This window comes from Amblyomma maculatum, chromosome 8, assembly GCF_055883805.1.
Source record: "Amblyomma maculatum isolate TAMU_Amacu chromosome 8, ASM5588380v1, whole genome shotgun sequence".
NCBI lineage: Eukaryota > Metazoa > Arthropoda > Arachnida > Ixodida > Ixodidae > Amblyomma > Amblyomma maculatum.
The window spans coordinates 11,238,062-11,259,128 of NC_139351.1; positions in this window are offsets into that span (position 1 = coordinate 11,238,062).

Sequence of the window (21,067 nt, forward strand, 5' to 3'; positions counted from 1 at the left end):
ACTCCGCAAGGGGCAGTATTATCCCCACTTCTGTTCAATATTGCACTCCGCAATCTTCCACCTCTTCTAAATCAGATACAGGGCATACGACACGCCCTGTACGCTGACGATATAACCATCTGGACAACTAGGGGTAGTATGGGAATGATGGAAGAACAACTACAAACAGCGGCAACAACAGTTCAGAATTATGCACGAGCGTGTGGACTAACCTGCTCTCCCGAAAAATGTGAACTCCTAGTCTTCCGCCAGCGCAAAAATCAGGCCACGATCGACATCCACGTTGACAACTCACCCATAAAGGAAGTTCAGACCGTTAAGATACTGGGTCTATGCATCAATAACAAGGGCAACAACCACCTCGCCATCCAGAAACTCCGCCTCGTGAGCGAGCAAGTCGGCAGGATGATCGCCAGAATAACGACGCGGAAATCAGGGATGCGCGAAGAAGATACTCTCCGACTGGTGCAGGCCTTCGTCGTGAGCCGCATCGTCTATGCGGCACCCTACCTTCGTCTCAAGAAGTTTGACATCAAGAACCTCGACGTCATAATCAGAACAGCCTACAAGAAGGCCCTGGGCCTCCCTCTTACGACATCGACGGACCGGCTTTTACGACTGGGCGTCCACAACACGGTAGACGAGCTGATTGAGGCACACCTCACGGCGCAGGTGGTACGACTCTCCACGACTCTGACTGGCCGACAAGTCTTGAACGATTTGAACATCAATTGCCCCGAACAGCTAGACCCTAAAAGCGACATCCCAGCCTCATGGAGAGGACAATTCAAGGGAACTCCATTACCGAGGAATATGCACCCCGACTTTCACCAGCCAAGAAGACAAGCACGAGCGGAAGCTATAAAAAGGCACTACGGCGGGCGCGAGGGCGTGTTCTATGTCGATGCTGCGGGTCCTGAACAGGGAATGGCGGCCGTTGCGGTAGTACACCAAGATAAAACAGTGGATGGACTAATATTACACAGCCATGACACACTGGCTGCGGAGGAAGTGGCAATTGCCCTAGCTGCGACACACACTACCTCAGAATACATTCTTACAGATTCACAGACAGCATATCGCAATTACCTCAGGGGCAGGATTGCACCGCTAGCAGCTAAAATCCTGCAAGATAGTTACACCCGTGGCTACCAACCCATGGATAAACACTTAGTATGGGTACCAGGTCACCAGGGCATCCCAGGGAACGAGAGCGCACACGCCTCAGCCCGAGCATTTCTCCCCCGGGCACCCAATACGGATCTCGTGGAACCTCCTATCCCATTGCTAACTTACACCGAAATACTTCAGCACTTAAGATTATCTCGCCGGGTCTACCCTCCACCGGCAAAGACACTAGATAAAGGGGAGGAGATACACCTCCGCAAGCTACAGACCAACACTTTTAACAATCCACGCAGACTACACGCAATAGATCCAGAGTCATTTGACTCACAATGCAAATTCTGCGGGGAGAAGGCGGACCTATACCATATGGTGTGGGCATGCCAGCGAAATCAGACTGTCACTATTAATAACCAGCCAACGCAGGAGGGGTGGGAGGCAGCTCTGACCAGCTCGGACGCAAGGGTTCAAAAAGAACTCATCGGAAGAGCGCGGACAGCAGCCTACGCCAATGGGGTTCCGGACTGAGGACTCCAACCGCCGCTACAACCTCCTAATCATTTTCATTAAAATATTTTTACCACCTAGCTGTTGGTCAATATTTGCTTTTGTGGGCTCTAATTTTTATTTGGTTATGTTCTCTACTACCACGCTTTTTCTATTTACACGTTCACAGCTTCTTCCGCCCTTCCCTTATCGCACGGTTGTGATGGCCGCAAAAAGTGATAGTGTGTTCGTTTTCTGTGCGATGTCGGCGCACGTTAACCACCCCAGGTGGTCGAAATTACGCTGTAGTTCTCTATGGCTCCTCTTTCTCTCTATCGCTTTTCACGCCCACCTTCCTTTCTTCCGTTACGGCATTGGACAGGTGCCCACAGAAACAGCCCCGCCGGGGGGGTGCAGTGGTAAGACGCCCGACTACTATGCCGGAGTACCCGGGTTCGAACCCGACCTCAGCGGCTTCGTTTCGATGGAGGCGAAACGAAGAGGCGTCCGTGTGCTGTGCGATGTTGTTGTTGTTGTGTCTGTAGGAAAAAGGAAAAGAAAATGCACGGGCCTGTTACTGGCTCGGTAGCTGAGCCACCTCCGCTGCCTCGTGCAGACAGAAGAGAAAATAGAGAAGAAAAAAAGAAGAGGGAGAGAAAGACGCGCGCCGCTACAACAGCCGTCGTCCACCACCGCAGCGGTGGCGGGTGCAATGACGGCCAGAACAGATAAAAATTCGGTGGCAGACTAGCCCCCGCCGCAAGCGGCGGTGACTTACCTGCCCCAGCCCCATCCCCCGCTGTGCGATGTCAGCCAGTAGTCTAGGTGGTGTGTTAGCGCACGTTAAAGATCCCCAGGTGGTCGAAATTACTCCGTAGCCCTCCACTACGGCTCCTTTTTCTCTCTTTTCACTTTCACTCCCACCTTCTTCCCTTCCCTTACGGCGCAGTTGCGGTGTCCACAGAAAACAAGTGAGACAGTTACCGCGCCTTTCCCTTTTTAAAAATAAATCAGTCCACAGAAACAAGTGTGACAGATACTGCGCCTTTCCCTTCCAGTCAACCAATTATTATTATTATTATTATTATTATTATTACTATCAGCCCGCCGGACACGGCGCATTTCTTCGGCGAAGACAGTTGTTGGACCTGACATAACTCGTCATCCTGGTAATGCCTGACGTTATGTAGCAATTGCTCGATGCGTCTATGCAGCCAACCATGGAGCACATCAATATTAAAGCATCATAGCAACGGAGCTGTCACTGTCGGTGCCACACGAAGAAAAGTGTCTGCTCTCCGGCTAATACGATAATGACCGCGTTACGGAGGGCACATTTGTTAGCCTTCATTGACATACCTCTCGAAGATACCAGGTATGCGCCCCTCCCTTCCTCTGTGCAGTCTGTTTTGGGCCCATGATGCTTCCTTCAGTTGGTGCTTGACTACGGGTGAATTTGTACTTCTTGGTTTGGCAAGGTCACACACAATATCTGGTGACGCACATCCTTTAGGTGTAGTCAGATATTTCGAGATAGTAAATTTACACTGAATTTTAGATGTCATGGAAGAAACTGCATTCGGAGAATGCTAAAGTGTTAGCGCTACTGTGACGTTTTTGTAAATTTTATTTCTTATTATTTTAGTGTATTTATTTTTGTTTTCGTTTTATCTTTATTTTTAAAGTTACCTTTATTGTCTTAATAATTTTTTGTATTTTGTTTTTATTTAACACTTTTGTCAGTAATTATTGTGGATTACTATTTATGTGTATTTGCTATTGATCGCCATCATTACTATAATTTTTTCATACGCATGTATTCATTTCATCAGTAATAAGTAATTAGTGGACACCTCAGTTATATGAAATTGATTTGTGTACAGGAATTAAAATGCGCTCTATCTGTTACACACGTGCTGAAGGTCCAGATTAGACCATGAAATAGTGCATTCGCCCTAAAGGAGGTGCCGCAGTGGATGGATTCCAAGTAGTTTCTTGGGATCTTAAGTACACGCCGCCCTGCTCGTGGCGCCGCGTCAGCTGCCTGCCGACCCCTGCTTGCACGAAACGCATGGCGCCACGCAAAGCTCCCGCTAAATACAGCGGGCTCTAAGGGCTTTCTCATCATCGCACTTCTGTCCTCCAAAGTGCCCTTTAGAATTTTTGTCACTCATTGTGTTCAAGCATGGGGGCAGGGCATCTATATTAAACTCAATGAGCACGTATCAAAATGTTTCCCATTGGTGAGCCAATAGGCACATTTAAAGACAAAAAGCCTTTCGTCTATGCCTTTCGGAATACATTGTTCCTTTTATATAAAGAAACGACGCACTTCATGGAACATAACGTATCTGAGGGGGAAAAAGATGTTGCTTTTTAGGTATGCTTGTAATAATGTGAGACAACCCAGGTGAACGCTGAAGTCTTTTCGCGCTCTTTCTGCAGACTTGCATTTGTCCTGGTCCTACGGGGATGGGATGGTAGGTCAACGATAGCTCAGCGTTACTCGTTTTGGACGGGCGCCATGTAATAACAGTTGTCTATTTTGATCGTGTCCTGGACTCGCATGTCGATCGATGCTCAAGGCCCTGGTCGAGGGCGACCGGCTTGGAACGCACGTGAAATGCAGCGTCTGGTTCAGCACTCTGCGCCTCCTGATGCGCATGAACCCATGCATGGATCGCGCTTCTGCTGCACATGGCGTCGTGGTTCATCTGCGAGCAGGCTAGACCGCGCATGTGTGTCGGTTATGGATGTTGTGACCTTTCCTCAGATGCCCATTGATATTTCCGACCGCCGGCTAGTCGTGCTCAGCTTTCCATTCCTAGCGCTGGCTCATTTCGTCCGTAGCGCTTTGATGTGCGCGTACTACACGATTCGCGTTCGCAAGAGAGCTTGTCGCGAGCTTTACACGTCTCGCTTTCTGACAGGGCTGAAAATGAATGGGACACGCTCAACTCAAGAAGGCGCATGCACAGTTCGGTAGAGGGTTGCGAACTACGTCGTGGAGTGTCTCAGAAGATGGTAGACACGGCTGCGAAGATCCGCATCGCACACAGAGCGGTTGGCATACCCCTCTGATGCGCGCCAGCTCCGAAGTTATACATAGGTGGTATCAGTGCCTTATTGGATCCTCGTCCCTTTCGGCAGCGGCCTGGCGTGAAAGACGTAGTCCATCTGCACATCCTGAGGTGCTTCGATTTGTGCGGAGAACTTACATACACAGCTCAGCGTTGCGCGGAGCGTCCCGCTCTGCGTCCCATGAAACTAGGGATTGCATGCGTTTCTTGACGCACTTCAAAGGCATGGCGTGCTCAGGTATACAATTCATGTAGGAGCTGTAGAGCCGCATCCAATGTTAGCTGGGTTGCCGCTGGTCAGCCCGAAGATGCATGATGTGCTTTGTGCACTTCCCTCTTTAGAAGAGGTAAAGACAGCTTTAGAGTCAATGAAACGCGGGTCAGCGCCTGGGCCTGGTGGGCTTCCTGTAGAAATTTGATTTGGATTTCTGGGACGTTGTCGGTCCAGCACTGACCAATGTCCTTCGACAGTGCTTTGAGCATTTAGATTTTCCGGGCCAGTTTTCGAAAAGGGAGAATAATTTTTTCATTCCAAAACGTGATCTTGGCTCATCTCGTCCAGAGGAGTGGAGGCCGATCACCCTTCCAAACGTAGACTACAAAACTCTCGTAGCCATCGTGGTTCGGCGCTGGAGGGGTGTGATGGCCTCTTATTGGTCGTCATCAGGTGTGCTCAGTTCCTGGCAGGGAAATACATAGGTTGCCGTATGCCACTCGACATATTATTGATTACACACACAGACGATTAGCTAGTTGTATCCTTGTTTCTTTAGATCAAGAAAAAGCTTTGATCGGCTAGAACATGGCTACATATTCGGCGTTCTGGATGCTTTTCAGTTTCCGCAAAGATTCATATGTTGAAAGCATGTATGATGGCATTCAAAGCACACTGGCGATGGATAGGTGGGAAAGTGCCCCTTTCCCTGTGACCCGCGGTGTCCGCCAGATTGTCCCCTCTCGCCTCTTTTGTTTGCTCTCAGCTTGGAGTCTTATTTGAAGGCAATAATTACAGACCAAAGTATCCGTGGCCTCCCTCTCCCGAGCCGTCAATCGTTGCGTGTGACTGCTTACGTGGATGATATTACGTTGTATCTGCGTGATAAAGCGAGCCTGCTGCGCTGCCTTCATCTTTTTGACAGATACGGCAAGGTGTCTGGGGCTGCTCGCAATTTCGAAAAAAGTAAGTATATTTTAATTGGCAGGCCAGAAGCGCGCCTTAATGGTGCTCTACCAATCACGCACAGTGACACCATCCGCATACGTGGTATTGATTATGAGGCACGTGGGATAGCAGCTTCGGTCTGGACTAAAGTATTAAACGAGGTGCGCAGCAAGGTGACTACAGCCAGTTCCTTTGAACTACCCATGCTTGACAAACGCTGCCTTGTCCACACTGTTTTCTGCGGGCGAATATGGTACCTCGCACATGTAGAGCATCCACCTCTCAGAATTTTGCGTTCCCTTCATTGTCTTGTACGTTCATTTTTTTGGGGCAGGTCACACGAAACTAGTATGCCGCAGGTCTCACGGAACTAGTATGCCGTGCGGCACTCGGCCAGCCATGTTCGAAGGGTGGGTTTGCCTTCCCTTCTTAGTCAGTCTGGTGTCGGCTGCTGGCTCTACGCTACCTTCTTCGTTTGCTGCAGGGTGATGAGTGCCCAGCACGGGTGCTTGCATTCTGTTTTTGTAGGCACAAATGTGAGAGAGCTTGTCCCTGACATATCACTGAATAAGGGACCTCAGGCTTTCCGGATGCCTGTTTTTTATTCGTGTATGCTGGCATTTCGTCGCCACGCCCACCATGTGAGCCCTGACTTAGACATCTCGGCGAACAGAGTAGTGGAGTCAATGGCAACGTTCCTACTTCCGCTGGTGCCTGCGGAACGTAGGCGAAGGGCAGATTCCACTGGTTCGTAACCACTCACAGCGTCGTTTCTGCCAGGACATTTACGTGACTTTATGTGGCTTTTGCAGTAGGGGGTTTTGCCTACACGAGATCGGCTGCAGCGACGGGGCATTGTGCGGACCGTGCAGTGCTCCAACTGCCCACTTCAAGAATCCAATCGTCACATGGCCCAGCAATGCGTCGTTGCTCGTGTTTTTTGGAGGGCAGTTCATGCTGGTTTCAGATGTCTAGATATTAATCGATTTCAGAGTGGTAGATGTCCTCGCGGTCGCTTTGCACGACTGCTGATTGTAGCTGGCGCTTTCGTGTTATGGCGCAATCGTTGTGAGGCTGTCGCATCGAGCCGGCGCCGACGTGCGCTTTTCCCTGTCCTGGCGCGTCAACGAAAGGAGACCGTAAGCTTCCTAGCTGAGGAACTTTTCTACCTTGGGGAGCGAGAGTTCCTTCGTCAATGGTCTTGCCCTTTTATTTCCGTGTCGGATGAACGTGTCCGGGTGGTTTTTACCCACCTTGGTACCTGTAATATAATGTAAACATTTATGTTCACATCGAAACCCACATGTGCAATACAAGTGTACATGCGATTGCTGTATATGTTTAATCTATTATATTTGGCAAATTATTCTACACTGTTTTCACCTTCATGTATATTGCGATTCAAAATTGTATTATCATCATCACAAACTGCCAAATTTTATTCTGTATGTAAATACTGATTTGTGATGTATTTGTTCCTTAGGATGTTTCTTATGTGCACTTTCCTTTGTTGTCAGTCATGTGCATTTCCTGTTTTGATCATTTGTCGCCGCTCATGAGAATGTCTAATGTGAACGTCTAATGTCTAATAAAACTTTTTGTAAACACTTTTTGTAAATGAAACCCACAAAAATATGTTTGTTTCTGAGGAATATTTAAAAATTAGGTGCCTTAAAAAAGAAAAAAAACAGAATGTTTTCTCAACATTCTCATCGCTTTGGTATTCGTTTATGAGAATTCTTTTCACTACCGAAGCTGTAAAGGGTCCTAAAAAAGCACGCCATAGATTGTCGTCCTGGTACTCCCCTGATGGGGCGGGAGCAGGTAGGTCACCGCCGCTTGCGGCGGCAGCTAGCCTGCCACCGAATTTTTATCTGTTGCAGGCCGTCATTGCACCCGCCACCGCTTTGGTGGTGGACGATGGCTGTTGGTTGGTTGGTTTGTGGGGTTTAACGTCCCAAAGCAACTCAGGCTATGAGAGACGCCGTAGTGGAGGACTCCGGAAATTTCGACCACCTGGGGTTCTTTAACGTGCACTGACATCGCACAGCACACGGACGCCTTGCTTTTCGCCTCCACCGAAAAGCTGCCGCCGAGGCCGGGATTCGATCCCGCGTCCTTGGGAACAGTAGTCGAGCGTCGTAACCACTGCGCCACCCCGGCGGGGTGGACGATGGCTGTTGTTGCGGCGAGCGTCTTTCTTTCCATCTTCCTTTTCTTCTCTATTTTCTCTTCTTTCCGCACGAGGCAGCGGAGGTGGCTCAGCTACAGAGCCAGTAGCAGGCCCGTGCATTTTCTTTTCTTTCTTCTACAGCCACAACAACAACAACAGCGTTCCATGGCGCGGCTGGCCTGCGGGCGCTAGGTTGAAAAAGAGTGCTGTGTGCAGCGCGGGGGGCTGACGGGAGAGGAGAAAAGAGGAGAAATGCGCCGCGAAGGAAGTGTCGCTACTTGAAAAACATCAAGGGGCTTTATTGGCACAACCTGTTCGCCATGCTTAGACCCTCGCCACCGCTCATGGGATTCGATTCCGTACCCTTGGGCAGAGGAGTCCAAATCCCTAACCAATACACTACAGCTGCGAGTCCAATCCCACCTACATCTTTCTACAGCAACTCTGCGCCATTGTGTTCTTAAAAAAAACATTTTATTCAAAATACTAATTGGTTCGCAGGACAAGAAAGGCGCTGTATCTGTCGCACTTGTTCTGTGAACGCCGGACCTGTGCCGCTAAGGGAAAGGAAGAAGGTGGTAGGGAAGGCGAAGAAACAGGTGCCATATATTGGAGGGCTACGGTGTTTTTAGACAACCTGGGCAACTTTAACAAGCACTCACATCGCACTGTACATGGGCGCCTCTTCATGTCGCCTCCATCCAACCAATTCACAATCTATAAATGTGTGAAATGAATTGGCGGTGTTAAACACACTATCAAGCCTGCTCTTTAGCCAAAGCTAAAGAGTCCTTGTAGTTTTCATTTTACTCGCATCCATACGTCGCAAATTTTGTTGCGGTATGCGCATTTGCTGCACGATGCGAATTCGTATGTAAGCGAGGATAGCGGAAGCAGTTTAGTTGTGGCAGCAAGTATTCGCTGTTAAGAATATGGCACACTTTCGTTTCAACAACGACAGTGGACACACTGTGTTTTAGCACTGTTATGCAGCACTATTAAGTCCATGAAACACTTGCTGTATTTACGAATTTGTCAGATTCTTCGAGTAAATAGCTGGATTCCTCGCAACCTGAAGCATTGAGGTCTATTCCGTTGAAAATGCTAGTATGGAGCAGCAAAGCTGGGGCAATGAAGATCCATTACCAGTGCTTGTATATGACACATGTGGCAGGACAGCGCTAGTCTCCCGTCACATCCTAACACTTCGACGAGCAGGAGAGGCCTTGGCTTGCCGTGCATCCCGACATTGGATCGAGTACTCGCATTAAGGCTGGTGGAGAGGCTATTAACTGACGAGTCTTACCCTGGTCGCTCACTCATCCGGTACTGGATGAGCACGACGCGTCGCTTGCTTACACCAGTACGGACTGCTGCCTTTATTCCGCGAGGTTGCCGGTACAAAGTCGACTCCCGATGCTGACCTGTGAGATCACAATGTAGGCGACCAACCAGTTATACGACACAGCGAGCCGCTGGCAGGCTTTCAGCTGATCGGCAACGAAAGACCCCTGTCCCCAAATGCCGAGATTGGGCAGCTTATCAGCTGCCAAATGAAGTGCGAGATTTTGACTGGCTTAGGCGCTGGGGCGTCCTGCCCACGAGACAGCGCCTTGCCAGATGGGGTATTGTACACAATGACCAGTATGCCAACTGCGGCGCTCCAGAGAGTCTCTCGCATGTTTTGTTTTAAATGTGTAGTTGCGAGAACAATGTGCAGCTCGCAAATAGGAAATGTAATGTCCGGATGAACACCGGCGTCAGGCGCCGGCGCAACCCTTTGGAACATCTTGTGTTCAGTGTGGTTCTGTTTGTATTGTGGCGTCGCAGGTGCCTCGCTGAGGCGCACCGCACTCCCGCCCGGGCAATGCACCCAGCCTTGCACAGGCTGCGCCTCGTTATCTGTAAATATGTGTCTGAACAGTTAGAAACGGACGGCGAGGTTCGGTTTCTACGGCGCCGGCACACGCGTTTCTATGTTGTACGGGGTACCAGACTTGAGATGCCTGTCGTACTTTATTTGAACCCCCCCCCCCTTTTATTGTTTTCCCCTCTATGGGTAATCATGGGTTTGAGTTTGTTATGTATATATATCCTATAGCGTTTTGTATAGTGATTTGGTCAGTGAGTAATGTGCGTTTTTGTATACATCTACGTACACTATAAATTCTCTTTAAACCATGGCATCCATCAAATACTTTGGTCTTCGATATAGTTGTCCCTGCGGGGACCAGTCCCGAGACCGCCACTGAGGCTGCGGCCTCAATAGTCAATTTACCTAGTCTTTTTTGTCCCGCCGGCTGCCTCGTCATTGATTGCGAGCGTGTTCCAATTGTTCCTTTTGGGCCAGGAAAGCGTAGTAGAGGGCGGCAGAAAATTAGGTGGGCGGATGAGGTTAGGAAGTTCGCAGGGGTCAAGTGGATGCAGCTAGCACAGAACCGGGTTAAGTGGAGAAATATGGAAGAGGCCTTCGCCCTGCAGTGGGTATACTCAGGCTGATGATGATGATGATGATGAAGGTCCCGAACTTGGCTCGAGCTACCGGCGCGCTAAGCCATGAGTAAGTAAAGTGGTCGCGTTTGCATGAGGCTTGCTCCAGCTGGCTCTGGTCTTGACGATTTAACCTCGGCATTTCTACGGTCTCCCTCGACGTCTACGACTGCGCTTCGCCAGGCCTGTGACAATATGTTTATTGCTTTATCCGTTCGCACCTCATAGTCCATACAGCGTATAACTAGCCTCAAAGCAGCTTCTAAAGCAGCCGGTGCTGATACGGCATGCCAGCTACAAATGTAGCACCTAACAAAAAGCTGCAGACAATGAAGTACATTTCGTACATTCGCCTCAGAAAAAAATCTCACCCTTATTGGATACCTGTATGTAAAACAATTTGAACACTCGGCACATATACCGTGCGTCCCCATTATTTTGATATGTTTATAGTATAAGCAGCTACTGCACAGTAACAGAGATTGGCGAGTTTAGAAAGGATTAAATAGTGATTTTATACTACTGTTAAATTGCCTACCATAGCATTGAGAGTGTTGTTAAAGAATTGATATTTTAAATACACTCAATGCTTCTCTCGACAGTAATATGGACAGTGCAATAGACAGTGTTACTTTTGATAGTTTATTAGGTATTGTGCTCTGCAAACTCAACTAATATCTCTTCCTTGCTATTCCTAGAACAAATGTTATAGTCACCCATTCCTGGTCTCCTGCCTACTTTTTCCCTGAATTGACACTGCCCCCATCAGTACAGTATACTGCGTCCTTTCTTTCCACATTGCCAATTCTACATCTTCGAAGCAGCTTTGAACTGCGTGCTCATCATGACTACATGTAGGTGCGTAAGGTACAACTTTCAGTTTATAGCGCTTATTAAGCTTAATAACGAGACTTGCCACCCTCTCAATAATTCTACAGAATTGATCTATATTATCAGCTATATACTTTTTGATACGGAAACCTACTCCTAGTTCTCGCCTCCGCGGTAAACCTTAATAACACAGTACATGCCCGTCCTTCAGTACAGTATATGCATCTGTAAAGAAGAGGTTCCCATTAATTGGGCAGATCACCGAGAAGGAGGAAGAGAAAGTGATTTTGCGGACTAGCTGACTGCAAGTTAAGCCACCCCTGCTCCGGTCCTGCTCGCTACCAGTGCCCGCTACCAGTGCCTGGATCCCCGCTTAACACTTGGTGGAGGTGCGGGGTAGTCTTGCGGCAACCTCAGCATAGGACAGTGGTGTAGGTCCGGACGTCGGAACAGCGTCGGCATGAATGAGCGGAGCTGTCAGTGGTATGGGATTAGGAGTAGGTTGTCGATGGGGCGGAAGTGCGTCGGCAACTTGTTCCTGAATAACCTGGCGTATGGTCGGAGCCAGATGTGAGCTGGAATGCGGAACGTTTGAAATTAGCGATAATTGACGTGCAACTTCTTCCCGTACGAAGTCTTTAATTTCTTGAATTAGTGTGGAGCTGACAGGGGCGTCAGACATAGCCGCGATCGTGGCTTCAGGTTGTCGAGGGACGATGCGTTGCCGACGAAATTCGTCGTAGCTTTGACACATCGTGATAACTTCACTTACAGTACGGGGCTCTTTTGCCATCAGAATGTTGAATACGCCTTCGTGGATGCCCATCATGATGTGGCGAATCTTCTCGGCTTCAGTCATTGATGCGCTTACACGATGACACAAATCTAAAACGTCTTCGATGTAGCTGGTAAAGGTTTCTCCTGTCTGCTGCCTTCGCTCGCGCAAACGGTGTTCGGCGCGAAGCTTGCGGACCGCAGGTCTACCGAAAACATCAACAAATCGGGATTTGAACGAGGCCCAAGTTGGAATGTCAGCCTCGTGATTTGTGAACCATAACTTTGCTACTTGAGTCAGGTAGAAGATCACGTTGTTAAGTTTTAGGACGTCATCCCACTTATTGTGGGTGCTTACGCGTTCATACGAAGAAAGCCAGTCCTCGACGTCCTGATCGTCGGTACCGCTGAAGACCGGCGGGTCCCGCTGGCGAAGCACCCCGGAGCATGGAATAGAAGGGGCCGAGGTAGCGGGGCCGGTGGTGTTAGAGCTGGAGTCGGTCATTGAGGTAGGAATTCGGCGGCTGCGGAGCTCCAGAGCGAATAAATGGAAGAGAAATCCCGCGACCTCCACCAAGTGTTAGGCGGGGATCCAGGCACTGGTAGCGGGCACTGGTAGCGAGCAGGACCGGAGCAACGCCGGTCTACAGCTCAATCTGAAAAAGTGCCATTTCGCCGCTCGCCAACTCACTATTTAAGGGCATTTAGTGTCCAAAGATGGCATCCTCCCTGATCGAGCTGTCGCTGAGTTCCCGAAGCCAACATCTATCAAGCAATTACGCAGCTTTATAGGCTTATGCTCCTATTTTAGGCGTTTCGTTCGGAACTTTGCGACCATCATTGCCCCTCTGACGCGACTTCTCAGCGCTCACAAAGAAAGACAAAGTTAATGCTGAGCCAGAAGAAATGGGTTCGACCCCGGAAGCGACGGCAGCTCTTCCATGAAAATGAAGCTGAACTCGCCTGTGCACCGTACGTTGTTAGCGCAAATTAAACCCAGGTAGTCGTGAAATATTCGGAGCGCTCCAATCCAGCGCGCCTTATAGCCTATGCCGCTTTTGGAATCAAAACACCATATACGATATGAAAACTGAGTTATGCTCCAGCTGACATATATTTCCTACTATTTCGTCATTTGGTGTGCACGATAATGTACTTGCAGGATTTGAAAAAATATATTGAGTTTGACAAGGAGGAGCAGCAGTTTGTAGGTGCCTGAATTTCCAGGGAGAAAAAAAAAACGGTACTAAAGCGGCGGTGCTATTAAAAAAAGCGCAACAAAACATGACTGCTGTTAGCTTCAAAACTCAGATGAACATACAATGATAATGTTTGGGTGCGACTGGCACAAACCGAGCAAACGACAACACATTTTTAATGATGAAATTCGAGATGGCTGTCAGGAAGAAAAAGAGCCCATTGAAAGTAGACTTATATGCGAGTCTTAAGCAAGAGTAATGTTTGCACCACTTCGCAAACGTTTTCTCATCACTAGGGCACTGAAATGGAACCGAAATGGTAGCGCGGCTGCGTGCTGAGCACTAGCGCAGTTAAATTGAGCGTAACACTAAATCCCATAAATAACGTGTCTATTTTATTTCTACAATAATGCAAATAAACTTGCTCCGACAGAAACCTGCGGCGAAAATACCTGTGCCAATATACTCTGGCACCCAAAGGCTAGCTGAACCTGGCAAGCAGGCAGGCGCAGCCACGGCGATACTGCGGGCCCTAGTGTTGAAGGAAGAAGCCGCCCGGCGGCGTTACATTACGTCGCATGACCACTGCTTGAAGAGCACGAAGCTCGTAGAGTAAGTGCGTCCATTTACTGTGGCTCTCACGGTGCTTCGCCCTGACGGCATACTAAGGTTACTACAATCGGTGTGGATTAGCGGGCCGTCCAAAGTAGTCGTCACCTCCTGGCGAACATTCCGCTGATGACAGAATAGTCAGCTCCGGTGGCCACTAAGGCGGTATCCGTACGACCGTCGACAGGAAGGTCGAGGTCATTTGTTCTCGTCTTCGCATTGCAGGTCGGCTTCGGTGTTCAATATCTGCTTCGTCTTGTGATAAGGTCGCGGCTGGAGCAAACCGTCGTGACTTTGATGGACGATGGTGTTGGTTTAACGTGTGGTCGCGTGGTTGTCTATGTTCTTGTCGTGCGTAGCAGCGGTGTATTGTTGAAGCATCGTCCCTGGTCGTCGGCGGTGGACGATCTTTACCAGTTTGCCGTGTAGCAACCCCATCTCCAAGGGTTGCAGACTTGTTTTCCCTATTGGGGCTAGGAGACCCTCTTCGCTCGTAGTTGCGGCACGGTGACGCAAATTGTGAGCTGTAAGACGATGGAAAGCGAGGTAGGTGGCTTGACGATGCGTACTCTGTCCTGCGCAGGTAGCCTTCATTTTCCAGTGGTCGTGCGCCAGGATGGCGTCGGGGGCGGGATAATGAAGCCGCGCAAGTCTATCTGTACGGACAGTGACGGGGAATGTGTGCAGCCTCACCACAATTAAAAAAGAGTGGCCGGTGGTTAGATATCTTCCAGGCGTCGCTTCTCCTGCGGCGTTGCGGCCGTTGGTAGGCTTGATGGGCTTGGCACGGCTTTCAGGAGGATAATGGTAGCGGGGAGGGCTTGGATGGTCACGTCTGGCCACAGGACGACGTAATGCAGCCGCGTAATTCATGTCTGTTGCTTGTTGCTTTTGAGCTGCTGGAGCTGTCACCTGAGGAACGCCCAGTGCTTATTGGACTTCCTCACTGATGACGTCCGTGAGCGAAGCAACCTGCGGCTGCGTTTGCGATGGTAGGAGTCGGCGCCGTTCATCATGAAAGACTTGACGAATGATCTCAAGGAAGTTATCTCTGCTTGTTAGTTTGGTGTCATAGTGGTTTGCAGACAACGTTTTAAGCGGTCGGTTTTAGAGTCACGTCCTTGCCCCTAAGGTCTTTTCGATTTTCGCTGCTTCTTGGAAGAACTCGGCAACAGCCTTTGGCGACTGCCGAAGTAGACCTGCAAATAGCTGATCTTTCACACCGCGCATCAACTTGTTCACTGTCGTCTCCACTTTCGTGCCGAGGTCTGCGCGGCCGAAGAGACGCTTTATGTCCTTAACGTATGCCACTACTTGCTCATTTGAAAGTTGAATTGTAAGAAGGCCCGAGCTCTTTTTTTTTTTCGGATCGACCTTGCAAGGACATCACAAACTCCACTTTGAATGCCTCCCAAACCTTCAATGAAGTCTTATGATTTTCAAACCAAACTCAGGCAGGTCCTTGAAGAGCAAAGTAAACTTGCCTGATTTTCTCAGTGTCGTTCAAGTCATTGAATTCTCCCACACGGTCGAAAAGAGCCATCCAGACTTTCTCATTTTCAGTGGGCAGTTCTTAGAAAATGGGGACTCTCGGTGCTGCACGAAGGCAACCGGTGCTGTTGACTGGGTCATTGCTGGTGTTGAAGCCTTCTTCCCGGGTCTGAAAGTTTAAGGGGTCCGGCAGGAGGCCGTATTCGAGTTGGAGCCTTTAAACTGGGCAGCGGATTCGCTCGCCTGGTGGCTGGTCCTCCAAGGCAGCAGGAACAGCGGTGTGGTCGCTAGAAGGTGTACCCCAGAACGCGAAGGCAGTACCTCCAGCAGATGTCACGCAGTGGTGACAAGATTGATGACAGAAATGAAGGGTCTGGTAGTGCATAGAAGAAATTCTTTAGTGGGCTGACCTGCGCGCGCAAATGTACTAACCAAGTTGGCGGCAGCGATACCAACAAATGTGATCTCTGGTTGTCGAACTGAAAATGCCGGTAGCACCTGTCAACTCTCAATTTAAGGGCGGCTAAGAAACATCGAGGTAAACCTGCAAACGGGGACTAGTACAACCTGGAACATTGTAGAAACATACGCGAGTGGCTAGAATCTTCGAGATGCATCTCGGCGCATCTTGCGCGACAAAGAATTGATAAAGCTGTGTCTCGTGACAACAAGCATAACAAAAAATGAATACAGAATTGGTACGCGTTCCAGATTAAGAGTTATTGATAAGTTCGCTTGCCGGCAACCGCTAAAAAACAACACATACAGCTTGCACTTTTTTCTGGGAATATCTATGTTATTTCTCAGTGCGCTACAATTATGAATGTGCAGTGATTAAAATATGAAAGACGGCTTAGCTCTCATATGTCTGGATACACGTAGCGAAAAGCAGTGACTAACTAAGGATCAGAAAGTTAATTTCTCCAGTCTTTTGCGTCATTCGCCAGCAGCTACAATCTACTTGGCTCTTCTGTGGGCCTCTTCCTCAACTTCCAGAATACGCATGTTCGGCACTTAATGAGCCGGCAACTTTGGAGGAGGTGCGTTTCGCCTTAGGCGCCATGAACCAGTGAACCGCTTTCGGTCCTGATGGGCTACTAGCCACTTTTATTACACTTTCTTTGACATTGTCGGTCCTTCTTTACCTAGGATTGTAAACTGTTTCCTCGAGAGTGCAGCCAAGCCACTCTCGTTGAGTGTCAGCCGTATTGTTCTAATTCCGAAGGAGGGCATGACACCGTCGAGTCCCTCATCGTGACGACCGATTTCCCTCCTTAAAACCAACTATAAACTCGTAGCCACATTGCTCGTCCGCAGGGTACGAATCTACTTGCAGAATTTAGTTAGCCCATACCAGTCCTGCGGCGTGCCTAGACGATCGGAGTTCGCTTCGCTGACACTGACGAGAGACGCCTTCAAATGCGCCTATGCCAAACGGATCAGTGGAGCTTTCGTTTCCTTGGATCAGGCGAAGGCGTATAACACGGTTACTTGTTTGCCGTATTCCGCTCATTTGGTTTTCCTGACGAATTCCTTCAGCTCCTACGCGGCCTTTGCACAGACCTTAGCAGTAAAGTAGTACTGAATGGCCAAACTGCCGGCAGCTTTCCGATTACACGGGGTGTGTGTCAGGGGTGCCCGCTCTCAGCGGTACTCTTCATAGTTTCGCTTGACCCGCTACTGCGTAGGGTCACCGCGGACAGGCGTATTCGAGGTTTTCCATCAGTGGGACAGGAGACTGTCGTATCTACATATGCGGACGACATATCACTCTTCCTGCGTGAAAATGGCAGTTTCATTGTTTTTTACCAACTTTTTTAAATACGCAGCTTTACCTGGAGAGCAGTTCAACGCGAAGAAAAGTAAAGCACTCCGCTTCGGTCAGTTCAGGGGCCCTTTAGCCGCCGTCTCACCGTTTTAGACGCAGTGCCTGTACTTGGCTTGCTGTTCGAGCCAAGCGGGGTTTCTCCCCGTACCTGGGACGTAGTGCTCTCGCGAGCAATGCACCCTCTTTTTGACGCAGCGCGTTTCAACATCAGGGTCAATGCTAAAGTCCGTGTCGCACAGACATGAGCGTGCGCTTTCACCCTTTATGTGGCGCTTATCGCGCAAATCCCGCGATGTGTAACGAACAGACTCGCGTCCCTTATAGTGGCTTTTGTTTGGGATGGCAGGAAAGCGCTTGTCGCCCAGTACTCAAGCCCAACAGTGGCTTGAGTACTCGCGTTAAGGCTGGTGGAGAGGCTATTGACTGACGAGCCTTACCCTGTTCGCTCACTCATCCTGTACTGGATGAGTACGGCGCGTCGTGTGCTTACACCCGAACATTATCTCGATCCACAGGCAGACAGACCTCTGCATTTTTACCGCGAAGTTGCGCAGACAAAGTCTGTTCTTGATGCAGACCTGTCAGATGTTAATGTAGGCGACCTACCAGCCATACGCATCAGCGAACTAGTTGCTGTTCGCAGGCTTTCAGCTGATGAGCAACGAGAGACCGCTGTCCCCAAATGGCGAGCGTGGGCAGCTTGTCGGTTGCCAAATGGAGTGCGAGATATTGACTGTCTTATTCGCTGGGACGTCTTTGCCACGAGATAGCGCCTTGCCAGATGGGGTATTGTACCCAATGACCAGTGTGCCAACTGCGATGCTCCCGAGAGCCTCTTGCATATTATTTTCGAATGTGTAGTTGCGAGAACAATATGGCGGCTGGCATATAGCATGTTTAACGTCCCCGGCGTCAGGCGCCGGTGCAACCCATTTGTAAACCTTGCGTTGCCTGTGGCTCTGTTGTGTTACGGCGTCGCAGGTGCCTCGCCGAGGCGCGCCGCACTCCCGCCCGCGCAATGTACCCAGCCTTGCAGACACTGCGCCTCGTCATCTGGAGTTATCTGACTGGGCAGTTAGAAACGGGCGGCGAGAAACGGGTTCTGAGGCGCTAGCATATGCGCTTCTATGTTGTACAGGGGAGCAGACTTGAGATGCCTGTTGTCCTTTATTATACCCACCTCTCCCCAACTTCTATTGTACTCCCATCTCTGGCAAATCATGTTTTTCAGTTTATTAGTAACGTGCTAGTGTTGAGGAGCTCGTGTCGCAGAAAAGCAGGGGTCGGCGGCGGCGTTGGCCGTGAGCGATAAATCCCGGCATGCACTTCATAAATGAATATGCACTTCATAAATAAAAAGCAACTTCCAAGATGGGCTGCGTGGGAATCGAACCAGGGTCTCCGGAGTGTGAGACGGAGCCGCTACCACTCAGCCACGAGTTTTTTATTTTTTTTATTGCCGAAATGGACGTTCAAAACAAGACGATGAACAATAAAACGTGCCATCACACTTTCGGGTGACACGGCGGGTAAAAACGTTCTCAGTTTTACCAAATTGTCAAGCACATGAATCCATTGTGGCTGCTCGGGGAGTGTCATATGCACTTCCCTGAACCGCACAACACTGTGTATGAAATGTTCTCGTACAGAATTGACTTGTATATCTGCATTCTTAAACTGCATTCTGGTTTTCCACAAGCTGTGGAGGCCCAGGAGCATTATTGTATCAAAGGGAAACTCCTCTGTATGTACCTTCGTGTGTATTTTCATGTACCTTCGTGACCAAACTGATGTCTTCCTCAGAACAGTAATCCAAGTTCGGCTTGGTCGACTCCTTCCTAATTTTCTTGTCAGTTCGTGTCTCAATGTAGGTGGTACAGTTAAAGGGTACTTGCGAGAAGTGGTGCTCGCGTACAGATTGCTGCATGTGCGCTTTTCAATGGAGTATTTGTGCAATCTAAAGAGCAGAGACATTAGTCTGCCAACCAAGATCCGTACAACTCGTGCTATGGTCTTTCCAGTTGTGATGTATGGATGCGAGAGTTGGACTGTGAAAAAGGCCGACCGCCGAAGAATTGACGCGTTTGAATTTTGGTGCTGCCGAAGACTCTTGAGAGTTCCTTGGACTGCCAGAAGGTCAAATCAGTCGATATTGTCGACCATAAACCCTGACTGCTCTTTGGAGGGTCATTTTCTAAAGTTAAAGCTCAGCTGCTTTGGTCATCTGATGAGAAGAGAGGAGTCGCTGGGAAAGGTTGAGGGTCACCGGAGAAGGGTAGGCAGCGAACGCGATGGTTAGATGGCATCCTCGAGGCACTGCAGATGAAGTTATGTGATGTTAGGAAGATAGGGAGAGACGGAAAAGCGTGGCCTGACATGGTCCATAGGGTCACGAAGAGTCGGACACGACTGAACGACTGAACTGAACTGAACTGATTTGTCCAATGTTAAGAGGAAAAAATTGTATGCGACCTAGTGGACACAATGCTCCCTGTACCGATATACCGTTTGTCGCACTGTCCAGGCCCAGGAGATGATGAACTCAAGAGAGTTAAGAAGATGCCAATATCACCACCAGTCAAATCATTTTTCTTTAAACTCCACACTAGCACATTATCAGTCAAAACATGGATGCACGCTAAAGGCCTGTTCGTCCCTTGATCGACCACTCAGACACGAGTTCGATGCTTGAAAGCGGTACAAAAGCGCTTCTAGTGAATGCGGTGTTGCCTTAGAAACGTGCCGTAGAACGTTATACTGCGGTGTATATCGGTAATTATGAGCATGTTACTTACAGAAGTCGCAGTTACACGAGTAGCGAAGTACGTTTCCGCTACATTTCTTCTGCGCTCTGCGCACATGCAGAGCCATCTTGCGGCAAACACAGAAGAACTCCTCCTCGCGATGTGCTGCGCTGCCCCGACACGTGGCGCGCCACTCTCCCCTGACGTTTCGCCGTGCACCCTCACGGGTTCTAGAATCAAGCGTCTTTCCTTTCTTTAGATCACTATCTTCGCTCACCCGCTTCTCCCCTTCGGGCCGCGCGGGTACCGGTGCGAGGATGCCCCAATACCCTTGCGTTTAATATGTTTTCTCGACGAGGCGCAATAACGCTATGTCGTTCCACTCTTGAAGGCGAAACTTAAGCGTCCTCCAAATTTTTTGGTATGTTTTGTCTGTGAGTAATGTGCGTTTTTGTATGTATGTATGCACCCAATAAATTCTCTTTACGCAGGACAGGAAAGACGCAGCATCTGCCACTTGGATGGATGGATGGATGGATGGATGGATGGATGGATGGATGGATGGATGGATGGATGGATGGATGGATGGATGGATGGATGGATGGATGGATGGATGGAATATAGGCGCGTACCATTTCAAACGGGGTGGTAGCAGTAGCTGTCACGCTCATTTTTCTCCCTATATCCTAATTATTGATTTAGAATGGTTAACTAAACCATCATTCTACTTATTAAATTTTGTTCCTACAATACTAACATTATGTCACTTCTCTGCTTTTAAGCCACCAATCTTCCAGTTGTTTTTTGCTAGTTTCCACCGCCGGTTTATTCACCCTGCCACTGTTATCTCTAAACCCCAGAGCTTCAGGAACAGTGATTGCGCCTGCACCAACTTCCGGATGGATGCCATTACATTCGAGTATAATATGGTCAATTGTTTCACTGCAGTTTCCTCATACAGCACATGCGTCATCTGCATTGTTAAATTTCTTTTTGTAGCACCGTGTTCTAAAGCACCCTGATCTAGCTTCAAAAAGTAGGGCACTGCCTCTTGAGTTATCTAAGAAATCTTCCT